Source organism: Mus caroli, unplaced genomic scaffold (genome assembly GCF_978045245.1).
Source record: "Mus caroli unplaced genomic scaffold, Mus_caroli_1 scaffold_11, whole genome shotgun sequence".
In the NCBI taxonomy this organism is placed as follows: domain Eukaryota; kingdom Metazoa; phylum Chordata; class Mammalia; order Rodentia; family Muridae; genus Mus; species Mus caroli.
In genome coordinates, this window is record NW_028227266.1 from 39,236,549 (window position 1) to 39,249,761 (window position 13,213).

General features: G+C 43.7%; 1 long non-coding RNA gene across 6 annotated transcripts in view; it reads left to right on the forward strand.

Annotated features, from left to right (window-relative positions):
* LOC147001995 (uncharacterized) overlaps positions 1-13,213 on the forward strand; it is a 306,897-nt gene that overhangs the window by 39,037 nt on the left and 254,647 nt on the right. For 5 of the 6 annotated variants that reach the window (XR_015048926.1, XR_015048928.1, XR_015048924.1 and 2 more), the window contains exon 1: positions 10,048-10,430. The exons of the other annotated variant lie outside the window; for it this stretch is intronic. This is a non-coding gene — a long non-coding RNA (uncharacterized LOC147001995). Of the gene's footprint in view, positions 1-10,047; positions 10,431-13,213 lie in introns of those variants that run through there. 6 annotated transcript variants of the gene reach the window in all.

Genomic DNA, 13,213 nt, shown 5'->3' on the forward strand with positions numbered 1-13,213 from the left:
CTTTTAAAGGTACCTCTAGACTTTCTTATACCACTATCTGCAGGGTGCCCTTCAATTACCCTAGACAGATAAAAACTCCAGATGTAGGACCCCAAGCCCTCTGATTAAATAAGAACTAATATACAGGATTAAAAGTGGTCCTATGGATGTCTTAGTCAGGGACGGTTCAATTTTGTGATATGCAGAGAACTTCCTTTCCTTTTCATCTCTTTTGGACTTACTGAAATCCTACCAACATACAGATTAATTAAACCCTTCATTTATCCCATAGGCATTGATATGTTAAGTGCCTTGAGTGAGCACAATGTAAGCTGAGCACTGGGGAATACAAAGGAAGGAAAGGAACGTACTTAGTCTTTGAGAAGTCTATCATCTTATTGAATGAGCAAGGAAATAATTCACTAGTGACTGGAGAACAATGCATCCTGGTGCTGTGGAAGTGTGATGCTGCAGGGGAGGTGGTGTGCTCTGGGATACGGTGATGTGTCATGGAACCTAGCCAGTCTTGAGTTGGCTCTTGAGGAATGTCTTGGATTTAGACTGGTAGAAAGAAAAGAGTTCTTTTTGGGGGGGGGAGGTATCTTCACTATGTGTAGATAACGTGTGAATTTTAGGTTTCATTCATTCACTTCCCCAGAGGCTTCACTCTTCCAAATACTAGGAACCATATTCCCCCACCTTCTTACCCATAAGCTCCGTCCTTTCCCACCTCTTCCAACCACCACTGCTTCATATGGCCAGCTTGGCTGGGCTCTGTTCTGTTTTCCTCCAAATAGTATCCTTTCTAAGAGACACACAGTGGGTGCTGTGGAAGGTATTAACCCGTGAAAAAGGATATCAACTTCTCATTTTGCCTTCCTTCATTTTGCTGGGCAGATTGAGACCAATGCTTGACTTTGTTTCCATAGTGACGAGCTGGTGAGCTTTGGTACCCAGCACAGAGAGCATCTTCTGGTGGGAAGTCTCAGCGGTCTCCTCCAAACATATTCACTAAGAGTTTGTAGTCAAAGCTGGTGTTTCTTCTTGAATATTGTCTGTGTGTCCCTTTAAACTCTGTCACGGTCTTCTGTCTTCTATCACAGATACATCAGCCAGTATTGCTCTTTATGATATTCACATCCCAACTTGTGAGTCTTTATTTACTAGTGTGATTATATAACTGTTTGACTTTCTCTCTTGAATGTGAACTGTGTTAGTCGAGGAGAACCTAGTTAGTTGGGCACAGACAACAAGCCTAGATATTAAAAGAAAAAGATGCAGGTATGAAAGAATTGCATAATAAAATCAGGAGTGAGTAGAGATGATGGTCAGGGAATAAGGACACCTTGTATCTTCCTCACAGATGGAATTACAGAAATCACCCACTCAATTCCAGAGAGAGAAAGAAGAAGAAGAAGAAGAAGAAGAAGAAGAAGAAGAAGAAGAAGAAGAAGAAGAAGAAGAAGAAGAAGAAGAAGAAGAAGAAGAAGAAGAAGAAGAAGAAGAAGAAGAAGAAGAAGACGGGGGGGGGGGGAGAAAAAGAGAGTGCCTGCTGTCACCTTCCTGAGGAAAGGCATCTGTGCTCTTTGAGGGAATCCAGAGCACCTTGGAACTGTTAACCTGGTTGTGTCAGAGGCATGGCTTGTCTGTGATTCCACAAGGGATGCCTCCAGCATTGCCCCAGGAGCCTATGCTGTTGCACTGTGGGATTCCAATAGGGAGAGGAGAGCAGCTCAGAAAGGCAACTTCAGTTACAACACATAACTCAGGAGAGAATTCCTCCTTGTTTCATGCTTTCAGTTTCTCACTGACTTTGTGTATGGACATGTGTGAACAACTGTGTGCCTGTGCATGTGGGAACGTGGGTACATGTGCATGTGTGTACCCACAAATGTGGAGTCTGGAGGTTAATATCAGGTTCCTTTCTCAGTATCTTACTGTACCTGAAACTCATGGACCCCATGTAGCCTGGCTGTCCAAAAGAGCTCCAGGGATCTACCTGTATCCACCTTTCCAGTGCTGGGATTGCAGGCATGCATTTCTGTGCCTTAATAATATGTTTATGTGGATGCTAGGGATCTAAGCTCAGGTCTTCCTGCTTGCACAGCAAGCACTTTACTGACTGAGTCATCTCCCAGCCTCTCTTACTGACTTTTGACCTAGAGATTTTCGTTTGATATTTTAGGCACAAAAGTAAGAGCAACAACACAACCAGCCTCTGCAAAGATGGGCCCTGCTCCCAGTTCCAGAGTTATTACATTTGCTGTTTCCAGCAGTTTTGTGCAATGGTTATCACCATATCAAGATTTAATAGAGAATAAAGTAATAGGATTAACAAACGGTAGACCTGAGATCTGAGCCTCAAGTTTAGGCTCTCTGTTCTGCCTTCTAGTCCAGAGAGATTTGTTTGAGTCTTACTAATATCCCAGGCTCTCTGCATAGTCCATAAACATCTAAGTTACTGCAGCAATCCTATGAGGTGAATGCAGTTACTACACCCACATTACAGCAGATGCCATCCAGGAAATGTCCTGAAGATCACAGAGGCACCTTTAAACTCAAGCATCCACCAGTGTGCTCCTATTGCTCTCAGCCACTCTCCATTGTTCCTCATATGCGTCCATCATTCCAGTGATACAGTGCAGGGTGGTAGCATTGCTGCAGCCTAATGTACCCGCTTGCGTGATTACAGTGAACCTGTGGCTTCAGTTTTCATTCTTTCTGTTTGAACTGATTCCTGCCAAGGGCGAGAGTGCATTCTTCTCTGCCTAACTTCAGTCTGAATTCCACTTTTGTGCCAGTGAAGAATGGGGGTATTTCCAACTGTGCAAGACAGCCCATTCCCATGACAGCCAGAGCTCCCTGTGTTAGGGAAATAGAACTTGAAACAGCTTTTGCAGACGAGATGCCCAAGTGTGTTCATGTTCCCCAGTCTTGACCTAGTGCCCACATGCCAGGTAGAAGACGGGACCCAAGTTCCACTCCTCTCTCTCCATATTTTCAGCCTTTCTCCTTGTGGGGTGCTTCAGCTCCTGTTGTCCATTCTGTAGAGATTAGCTCAAGTGGGGCCTGATCTTTTCAAACTCAAATTCCTAAATGCTCTTGTCAGTATTTGGGCCCTACAAGGTCTTTGCTTAGCTCTCGTGACTCCTGACTTTCCTGGCTTCCTTGAGGAGCATTGTTTTGTCTTAAGCTCAACCCCTCTGAATTCAATTTCAGACCCTTCCCAGCCTGGTCTATCCTGTAAGACCTGGCAAACTTCTTCCTCACTCTGATCACCCCTGAAATCCTTAAAACCACTGTATAAACCTTAGAAACGGGAAATGCTTGCCTATGACTTTGATCATAGAAACTTCCAGTCTTAGTGATATTGAAAAACAGAAAATGTCTTTAAGTTTTTTTCCCCCCCTAGAGAAGTTAAATATGGAATCGGATTGGAATATGTGGGACTCATATAGGTTTGGGGATCTACATGACACTATTGTATTTGCAGTAATTAATGTGGACGGGGAAATACATTTGTGGTCCTGGGGAGAGGGCTCAGGTGCCCACGTGGCAACTGTTGACACTAGAAGATCCCCACCACTCATATTGAGAAACTGTGCTCCATGGTCACATCTGTAACACCAGGGGCCTGGGACGGATTCAGACAGATCCTGGGAGCTCACTGGCCAGCTAAGTTTGAGAGCTCTGGGTGCGCTGAGAGACTGTCTCAAGACAGTCTTATTAGGTAGAAATCCATCAAGAAAGACACCTTGTATCAACCCCTGTCCTCCACACACATATACATGAACCCACACATATACAGGCCCACATTTCCACGTATATACGTACCCCACACTCACAGCCTTTAAGAAGAAAGATGTATTTGTGATGATTGTCAGAGACTATAGCTAAAACTATACATAAACACATAGGTGTGTCTTACATATCAATAAGAAAAACAATACTTATGCAACATGGAAAACAGAAAAAAAAGGAATGAGTAAGTTGTAAAGTCAGAAGAAAGGCTCCCTGGATGCTTGAAATGCCAGTCAGGGCATGCTCGTTCACCACTCACCTGTGCTAATAGGTCACAGAAATTAAAATAAACGTAGCTCAAGAGCACTGGAACTGCCAAGAAATCCAATAGCTACATAGACAGACCATGCTTTCTAGAATACTCTATTTAGTAAACACACACATGTACATACACACACATAGACACATGTGCACACACACATGCACAAACACACACAAGCACACACAGACACAGACACATGTGCACACACACAGGTACAAACACACACAGACACATGCACAGACATAGACACACACACAAGTACACACACAAACACACACACAGACACATGTACCCACACTCTCACACACAGAGAAACATACACAGACACACACACAGACACAAGCACACACATAGACACACATGTGCTGCAAGTATTTTGATTTAATAACCCATTTCTCATCTCCATGAAAGATGTCAGGTGCTTAAGTAAAAAATATTATCTTATATATAATCTAAAATATGGAAGCAGTTTAAATGTCCAGTATTGGTAGAATGACTAAATAAGTTATATTTATCAAGTAGAATGCTCTACAGCTTGTAATGTGCATTTGAACTTTGCTTAGGTGTCAGGTGACAGGGTAGGAAGAAAAACTGTAGCTATTGTGATTCATACATTGTAAAAATTCATATAGCTATGTGGATTGTCTTAGTTAGGGTTTCTAATTCTTCGAGGAAACACCATAGCCAAAAAGCAAGTTGGGTAGGAAAGGGCTCATTGAACTTACAATTTCATATCACTGTTCATCATTGAAGGAAGTAGGACAAGAACCCAAGCAGGGCTGTGGATGCAGAGGTCAGGGAGGGGTGCTGCTTACTGGCTTGCTCCTATGGCTTGCTCAGTCTGCTTTCTTATAGAACCCAGGACCACCAGCCCAGAGGTGACACCACCCACAGTGGACTAGGCCCTCCCCAATCAATCATTATATCTGGATCTTAGGAAGGCCTTTTCTCAATTGTGGTTACCTGCTTTCAGATGTCTCTAGCTTGTGTCAAACTGACAAAACAAACTAGCCAGCACATGGCTAAATGTCTGCATCTGTAGAAGATGAGAAAGAGATTCATCAACTCTCATGCAGCTATCTGCAGCTATCAAAGGTGATTTGAATTGTCATCTATGTGGCTTTTGTAACTTTCCGCCTCAATTTTGGTAGTAAATCTTTGTTCTTATACTCATAAAGGTAACTGGCATTACTAAAGTGTGAGCACCTGTATTACTTGCATTATTTCTGAATTTCCTTTAGTTTCCTTAAAATATTGGTGCAGAGTGGAGAAGGGCAGTGCCTTCCTTCCTCTTGTAGTACCTGGGCTAGTGTGAACTGTGGTGCTGAAAGTTGTATGTGTCTCCAGTATCTGGGCAGAGAGTCCTGGAGGGCTCCAAAGGCGACAGGGCCTGTAAACCATCCCTAGGAGCCTCACTGTTTTCTGGAGACAAGTCTTGTCATATAGTCTAGAGTATGCTGGAACTTCCTATGTTGTCAGGCTGGCCTTGGTCGTGCTGTGATCCTCTCAACTGCCTTGGAGTGCTAGGATTACAAGTGTGAGCCACTCTACCTGGCTATCCATAGACAGAAACGAGGAGACTACTTATCATGAAAGTAGATGTAAATATGATTGAGATGTGTTCTCCGGCAATCTTATATTGTCATCCTACTGTCTTAAAAGCTATTTTAATGAAAAAAAAAATTCTGATTTCAATTCTAATTTTCCCAGCAGAACTTCTGCTTCCTGTGTTGAGATTGGCCTTGAAGCTTTCCTGGGGTAGGGACTTACTCTCTGTGGATCTGTGAATGAATGAAGTCTCTATGGCAGAGCTGTGCTCTTTCTCTGAATGAATGAAGTCTCTGTGACAGAGCTGTGCTCTATCTGTGAATGAATGAATTCTCTGTGGCAGAGCTGTGCTCTATCTGTGAATGAATGAAGTCTCTGTGGCAGAATGGTGCTCCCTCCATGAATGAATGAAGTTTCTTTGGCAGATGAATGAAGTCTCTCCCCAACCCCCGCCCATCTGTTTGTTTCTGATTGTAAGTTTACTCAGCCAGTGAGTTTTTTTCTCTCACAATTTGCCCATTAAGCATTTGGTTCTGTTTTATTCTGAAGTTCAGCTGATGGAGATCTAAGGATTTAAAAGGAACATGGATTCTGGTACCAATTTGTCCGGGTATGACTGTTATGAACTGGCTTTGGGTCCTAGAGCAAGTCACTTGATCCCTCTGTGTTTCACTTTTTCCTTTGCCAAACCCTGGTGGTAACTATCACATAAGGCTTGAGGGCACCACGAGGATTAACCGGGTTTTAAAATGAAACTCTTTGCACTCTCTAGATTACCTGGCACAGAGTAGGTATTCTTGATATTGCAACTGTATCACTTTCTCCCCTAAAGACTGCAGATATAATCTTTTGTTTACCATACCTACAGAAATAGGTTATTTGTGGTTTCTACAAGTACCTAAATAGTCTACCAACCATATCAAGTTTATTAACTTGATGTCTTTTAAGAAATGTTTATTTAAAATCATTTCTATGTTTGTGGGATTATGTGTAAGGGTGCAGATGCCTGCAGAGATGAGAGGCCTCTGCTCCTACTGGAGCTGGAGTTATAGGCTAATGTAGGCACTGGGAACTGAAATGGGATCCCCTGGAAGAGCAGTATACACTCTTAACTACTGAGCCATCTCTGTGGCCCCTGAGCTTGATGTCTTAATAAAGCTTGACATTCTGTAGCAGTTCTTTGAAGCTCTCAAATCCTTTGTCTCTTATCATTAGTTAAGGATTATCATGACTAAGTAACGAAAGAATGTTTTTTTTTTTTTTTAAACTGCTTCTGGCATTGCAGAGATGGTTCAATGGGTAAAGTGCTGGTCTTTTACATGTGGCTGTAGTTTGCATGCCCAATATCTATGTGAAAGCTGAGTGGACGTGGGAATCTGCTGGTACTCCCAGGATGCAGAAGGTAGAGTCAAGCCTGGGTAGCTGGATAGCTTGTCAGCCAAATCAGTGAGCTCAAGGACCTGTGGGAGACCCTACCTCCCTGTAGAAGATGGAGAACAATCTAGAAAGATACCCACTGTCAAGCTTGCTCCTCCATCCCCACTCATCTCATGTGAACATGCACTGACATGCATATATGTATGCGTCCGCACAAGTGAACGCACACACACACCACATGAATAGATTTGCAAAAGAGAAGAAGAACACTTTTCATACTGCAGATGTCTGACCTGGCTTACTGTAAAACATTGTCAGGAAACTCGTCCCATTTCCCCACTTAACAATTCATCGTTATAATCATCTCCAGATTTAGAATTTGTCTTCTTTAGACTCTAAGATTTTTAGACTGCAAAAAATGTTTTCCCTACAGAAGCCACCTAAGTAACTTATGTTAACTATTTACTGAGAGATGAAAAACATACTGAGCAGCTCCTTTCCTCTGGGAACATAGGTAACACTTTGTTACATTTCTTGCAATCTCGTCTTAGTATTTTAGGTTTTTAGGGTTTTCTACCCTCGGAAGACATCAGTAGTACTAAGATTGGGACCACTAGGAAAATGGATTTAGCAGTCCCATATTTACCAGTAGAAATGGCTGCTGTTGCTTTATGGCTTTGAAATATGCCACTAGACCTGGGTCACAGCATCCACTCCCACTGAATTTCATGCTCTATTTTAAAAAGTGTACCAGTTTGTGTCAAAGATAATAAGATCAGTTATAGGGGTGAACAGTTTATAGACTTTTCTATGCATGCTATCTCATCTAACACTTAAAGTTAGACTACACTCCCCTCCCCTTTTAAAAGGTATATCATTTTTAATAATTAAATGCAATTACATAATTTCTCCTTCCCTCTTCTCTCTTCAACTCCTGCCACACTGCCCTCAGTCTCTCTCAGATCCATACCCTCTTTTTCTTAATATTATTACCAGTGTGAGCACTCATTCACATAAACACATAAATACAAACAATCTGCTGAGTCCCTTTGGCATTGCTTGTGTGTCTATGCCTTTAGGGCTGACTACCTGGTGTTGAATTGACATTTAGGGTGCTGGTTCTTGTGCTTTTCGTGAATTTCTGAATATTTTGAATATTTTTCAAGCTCCAGAAAGGCAGGGCAAGGAGCACTTTAGACCAGCCCTTCTGTGCCCTGCCACAGGGAACACCAGCTTTGCTCTCAGGCCCGTCTCTGGTGACAAAATTGTTTAGGCAGGCAGTATTGCCCTGGCATGTCCTTAACTGTGATAATCTGGTTTGTGGTAGAGCTCAGAGAATATCTTTGCTAGTCTGTCATTGCTCTAGCCTTTCCTCTGTGCAGACTGTCACTAAAAACCAAGATCAGGGTTTTGGTGGCTCAGGACTGCCTTCCTGGGCAGAGAACAATGGCTGCCCCTCCCCAACCAGCCCATGCTGCAACCAGCACATCAGGATTATTTGCACCAAAATCCTGAGCAAAGACGCATTCTTTCAGATCCGTGGAGTTAGAATATTGCAGTGTCTTGTGACAGGAAGGCAAGGCTCAGCCTTGATAGCACCATCTCCTCACTTGCTCGATCCTCACAACAGAGGCTGGAAGGGCAAAGAAAGCTACAGGGCTCATTTTTGGGCCGGGGAATGGTTGCCTGGCATGCTTAGAGAATCCATCTTCCTAAGTGGTTTTCCTTTCCAGTCACGTTTTACTGCTGAAGTTAGTCAGCGAATTAATAGCTGCAGAAAATGCAGAGCTCTTTTCTTATTACATTCTATCGATCTGATTGCAGTGCCATTAATTGAAAGACTCGGGAAGTGTGATGGGGAGTTGAACTCTGGATTCTCCCTGCCTTTGGGTCCAGATCTGTCTGAAAGGAGCCTTTTGGTCTGACGTGAATTATTCTTTCTTTGTCAGTTCTTGTGAGAGCTTTATTCAGGCCTTGTGAGATTTACAATGTGAAACCGTACACTGTCTCTGCCCTTAAAGGAAGATGAGAACTCAGAGTGTGGGTCTGTGGGCTTTCTAGGAGTTGGGGGTTAACCCATTTTGGACAGCTCTCTTTCATAGATTACCTACATATGGCAGAGAGGAAAAGAGAGACTCCCCAATGTGGAAGGCAGACATTTTGCTCATGTCTTAAGCAGTTTTATTTACAACGTTGCATATTACAAGGTTGCTTTGGCTTATTTCCACTCCCCATTCTCAGAATATATGAAACCCCAGAGAGACTGGTATGTAGTTAGAGATTTTGTTTATGGTTATCTTGCTATTTTGATTGCTTAACCTACTCTTCCCATAGATTTCTCCCATAAATTCAAATTAACTTGAGAATTTTTACATATATCAGGTATGTCTGCATACATATTTCATAAGTACGTTAATATGAAAAATTTAAGGGGGTCTCCTAAAATATGTCATTGGGGGCAAAAATCTCCAGATCAGATTAGAACACACCAGACTTGGTTGCTTTGGTTCACAAAGTAATGCCCAGGTATTTGTGTAGTAGTTTATTACATTTTAATGAGATGAGAGTTTATTATTTAAAAATTTCAGGCTAGATACCCAGATTTTCACAGCACATTTAAATCTACCACAAAGGGTCACTCATCTCTTATTTTTTTTCTAGAATAATATGGTTTGGATGCATTGAAAAGTTTAGTATGTGTTATTAATAACACATGTCCAGCCTAATGTTTTTACTCTTCTGGGCGGGCCTATGCTAGAATTTTCTTCCCCAAGGTGTGTCTGAATCCTGCTAATGCCTTCAGCCTGCAAAGACAGGAAGTGCACACACGGCCACAGCGCATGACCCTCCTTCTAGAACACATCTTGAAAATGTTTCGACTGCTTTCTGAGCACAGGGACAATGGCTTATGGTTGGGGGTGGGTGTGCTCTCCTCCTGCCTGACCTTTGGCTTGCTGAGAGATGTGTATGGCTACCCTGGGCTCTCTCAGCTGCTTTCAGGCTGCAGAGAAGGCGGCACCCACATTGGGAAGCAAAAGCTGTCGCAGGCTGCCTTGCCCATGACAGCGTGTCTAAAAATACATCCACCGAGATGCAGGCATATGCTCGCGCCTCGGTGTGAAGGAGCTCTCGCCTGTGTTTCTTGCTATCCCCATCTAAATGCTGGAGCGAGGAGTTAAATTATTCCAGAAGGCCCGCCAGGGTCTGATTTGCCACTGTCTGCTTCCTCGTTGCCTTTGAATGGGACCCTTGATCCAAGGCTTTCAGAGACCAGCCGGTGCTGATGGGGGTCCGTGACTTGGCGGTGGAGCCTGTTTGCTCCTTCTCTGTCTCGAGCATGGTTTTCTATCCTGCCGGGGAGGGCGAGAGCGCTGGGCAGAGGTGGCACCTGACCCGCTAGAACTCCGATGTCACTGCTGTGGCTGTTACTCCCCTCGGCAAGAGTCAAGGCGCACGCAGGACGGTGGGTCACCTCGCTGGCTATTTTGCACATTTCCTTTCTTCTCCTCAACCTTGTTAGGTTTTTTCCTAAGTGCCCAGGGGTTGAGGGGTTTTCTTAGCCCCTCTCTATCCTCGATCTATTCTGATTTGAATCTCTCTCAAGATTTGTAACACTTCCTCTCATTAGGAAAGCTTTGCTAGACTCGCATTCCCTGTCTCTGTAAACAGGTTTTTTGTTTTGTTTTGTTTTTTAATGATTTGTTGTTTTGGGGTCTCTCTTTTGAATGTCAGCTCCAAATGTCTTAGCTTCTGGGGCTACCTCACACACTGAAACGGTTGTTGAGCTATTGTACCCGAGAAGAGAGGACACAGAAATGGCTCTTCATAATAATAATCTCAAAAGGGAGATGAGAAAGATCCCAGAGGACAGCCTGTGCTCCTGCTCCAGCTTGGCTGAGAAAAGGGGGTCTCCAGGTGAGACGACTGTCTCCTTTACAGAGTCAGAGAGCGTCAAGATACTTTGTGTCTCATTTAAAATGATTTTAATTCTAACAAGAGGCACTAATGAAAGAAATCCCATTTCCCATGTAGGAGAAAGGAGAGGCACAAAGCACACATATGAAGGGCTCCAGAGCACACCATTCCTCTGGAAATCGGAAAGTGAGGGAGAGCAATTGTTACCTAGTCTCTCTCTCTCTCTCTCTCTCTCTCTCTCTCTCTCTCTCTCTCTCTCTCTCACACACACACACACACACACACACACACACATGCATTTTCAGAGTAGCAGTATTTCTGTGTCCTTGGCCACCGACGGCAGTGCATTGTTTTTCTAAAGGTTACGCGGAGGTTTCTGTGAAACGAAATAAAAAAAATTTATTTATTTTATTTCAGACGGTGAGTAAGCTCAGAATGCATTTCAGTACTAACCAATACAGACATGTCCAACATAAGCTGTTATCCTCCATGAGCAACCAAACACCGCAACACACACACACACACACACACACACACACACACCCCTCCCCCTCAAACAAACACACCCAATGTTAGCCAAAATCCAGACTGCCTGTAAATCTTGAAGTGTTTTCCTCTGTGGAGAAGAATGAGCCTCCCCGGATGCTTTTCTGCAGCTGAACATTTTCTTTTGCTTTTCTTCTCTGCTCAGTCTCCCTTGCCTCTTTCTTAGGAGCCACTGAGACAAAGAACAGTTACTTTTAGCTCCCCGTAACAGCTGGTTAAAATGGAGAAAGGATCAAATACGCTGTAAAGAGAAGCATTTTTGGTTTTAGTTCAGTTCAACGTATCTTATTTCCAACCATGCCCAGGAACCACATGTGTTTATGGATGTGCTATAGCTAATTACTTGCCTGGGTCTGTTCATAGCCAGAATAGGACATAGATTTGAGGGGTAGGTAAAAGGCAAACCAGAGAGGCACCACTGTGTACATCCCGTGAGCTGTGCGATGCAGCCGCTGGAACGTATGCTTGTCTTTCCAGCTTTGTCCCTTCAGAGGTGTTGAAAGTCTCAGCTAGTGCTGACTAATTGATATTTGTAGTCACGGTGATAGGCTCCTCAGGTCAGACGCGCATACAGATGTGTGTGTTGATGCAAATACTAAGGAACACACAGGCTCACTTACACGGGCAGGTGGTCTCCGTACCAACGGAAGTGTGGTGGAGGTGATGGGGCATAAAACAGGAGAGAGAGAGAGAGAGAGAGAGAGAGAGAGAGAGAGAGAGAGAGAGAGAGAGAGAGAGAGAGAGAGAGAATCACCCTGCAAACTTCTAAAATGTATCTGCAGATGCTGGAAGCTTCAGAGCCATCCAACAATTCAAGACACCCTTGTTTTTTCCTTCTCTGCGGGACGCCTCCATCCAGACTATTTGCAAAATAATAATAATAATGATTATAACCTGGACAAGGTGAGAGCCCTGCATCTTAGCTCAGAATCCATCTGGTTTCCTTCCCCTCTCTGCCTTGTGTTTCTCAGCTCATTGTCCATGCATCAGATGGCAGCCACCCTTGCTCTTGAATGCCAGTGTCACAGCAGGCCTGGAAAGGGGGCCGAGGGACAGCATTGTCAGAGCTGGGGCCTGTCTATTGTCTTCTTCGCTTTCACTGCTTTTCCTTTTAATTTTTTCTCCCTGGGGCTTTCCTGTCCTAGTGGCCTCTGTCCAGGAGGAGGGAGAAAATTACAGGGGTTCATAGAATAGAGGAATGGAATGTTTTCATTGTGAGCTGTTTTAATAAACAGCTCAGCAGTGCTGTCCCCAGAATCAGAAAATCGAGCGAGACTGGAGGATTCTGGTGGGAGATGGAGGGGATGCTGTGGAGACCGCCTCAGCCTCCCTGCCCAAGGCAGTTCCTTCTGTTACAATCCCTGTTGTGTGCTGTTTCTTTTTAGTCTTTAAAATGGTGAGAAAGGGCCTCCTCATCTGTCACGCTTCTGCTTACTCCTTTATTGGTTCCGTGCAAACCTATGTGGGAATTTTAGGGAAGGCCAGAACTCTTATGTATGTTCTGTTCTGAAATCAGTTCAGCCTGAGGCTGTCTGTATTTGTCCTTTTGGATCATCTAAATTTGCATGTGGAATTTCTGTGGTAACTTAATGAACTCTGTCTCTCTGTCCTGTCTCTGTCTCTGTCTCTGTCTCTCTGTCTCTGTCTCTCTCTCTCTGTCTCTCTCTTACACACACACACACACACACACACACACACACACACACACAAATGACCATTGTTTGTGTAGGTATCTGTCTTAATTTCTATTGTTTTGTGCCTTAACCTTAGCTGCTGTTTTGGGTG